Consider the following 1,434-nt stretch of genomic DNA (forward strand, 5'->3'; position numbering starts at 1 on the left):
AGTGACATCATATGGTATTTGTCTTCTCTGTTTGAATAATTTCACTTAGTATTATGATATTTTCTAGGTCCATCTGTGTTGCTGCAAATGGCATCATTTCATTCTTTCTTATGGCTGAGTAGTATTGCATTGTATATATGTACCACGTCTTCTTTATCCATTCATCTATTGATGGATACTTACTTAGGTTGCTTCCATGTCTTGGCTATAATAAATAGTGCTGCTGTGAACACTGGGGAGCATACACACATACATTTCTTTTTTAATGTAGTGTTACCTTTAAGTACAAGTCATGTCACTTAGAGATCATTTTATCCACTGCTCTGTTTGGCCGCCAGTCTCTTGCCTCTCTCCTCAGCAATGGTAAGGTGGATACAGTTTCCACGGGGAAGAGAGATCCATGGTTTGTTGCCCAGTGTCAGGTTTGATGAAGTCAGTAATCTTGCCAGTCTCCAAATCAATTTGAATAGTGTCATTCATCTTGATGAGGGGACCAGGGTAGCGGATGGTGTGAGCATAGTGGGTCACCAGATGAGGGATTCCTTTTGTCCCCACAAAGATCTTTCTCACTTTGCACAACTTATATTTGGCCTCCTCTGGTGTAATATGATGAACAGCAAAATGACCCTTGGTTTCATAGGTCAGATGAAAATTCTCTCCAGTCTTGTCAACGCTGATGACATATATAAAACCAGTAGGGTAGGTTATATCAGTGTGGATATTGTCATCAATCTAAATGAAATGCTGCATGCAGATCTTCTTTACTTCATCTCCTGTTAGGGCATACTTAAGTCTGTTCCTTAGGAAAATGATTAGGGGGAGACGTCCCCTCAGCTTGTGGGGTCCTCTAGATGGACAAGGAACAAACACACCAGTCAGTTTATCCAGCATCCAATGCTCTGGAGCTGCTACGCGCTTCAGTTGCTTCTTGGGACCACGAGCCATGGCTGCGCTAGGCATGAAAAGAGCCACACATATATTTTTTTAAAAAATTATTTATTTAATATTTTATTTTTGGCTGTGTTGGGTCTTCGTTGCTGGGTGCGGGCTTTCTCTAGTTGCGGCGATCAGGGGCTACTCCTCATTGCGGTGCTCGGGCTTCTCGCCGCGGTGGCTTCTCTTGTTGTGGAGCATGGGCTCTAGGCGCACAGGCTTCACTAGTTGTGGCACTCAGGCTCAGTAGTTGTGGTGCACGGGCTTAGCTGCTCCGCGGCATGTGGGATCTTCCCCAACCAGGGCTTGAACCCGTGTCCCCCGCACTGGCAGGGAGATTTTTAACCACTGCGCCCCCCGGGAAGTCCCCACACATACCTTTTTAATCCTCATAACAATGACATGAGATAGGGTTGAATATCCCCATTTTATACGCAAGAGAACTAAGGGGGAGGTTATGGGACTTGCCCAGTTTTACACAGCTGAGAGTTAAGCTTTGAA

The 1,434-nt window shown here is 44.7% G+C and overlaps 1 pseudogene; it reads right to left on the reverse strand.

The window, feature by feature from the left end:
- Positions 1 to 311: 311 nt before the first annotated feature.
- On the reverse strand, positions 312 to 945 carry LOC132430622 (small ribosomal subunit protein eS4, X isoform-like; annotated as a pseudogene).
- Positions 946 to 1,434: the final 489 nt, after the last annotated feature.

This window comes from Delphinus delphis, chromosome 9, assembly GCF_949987515.2.
Source record: "Delphinus delphis chromosome 9, mDelDel1.2, whole genome shotgun sequence".
Taxonomy (NCBI): domain Eukaryota; kingdom Metazoa; phylum Chordata; class Mammalia; order Artiodactyla; family Delphinidae; genus Delphinus; species Delphinus delphis.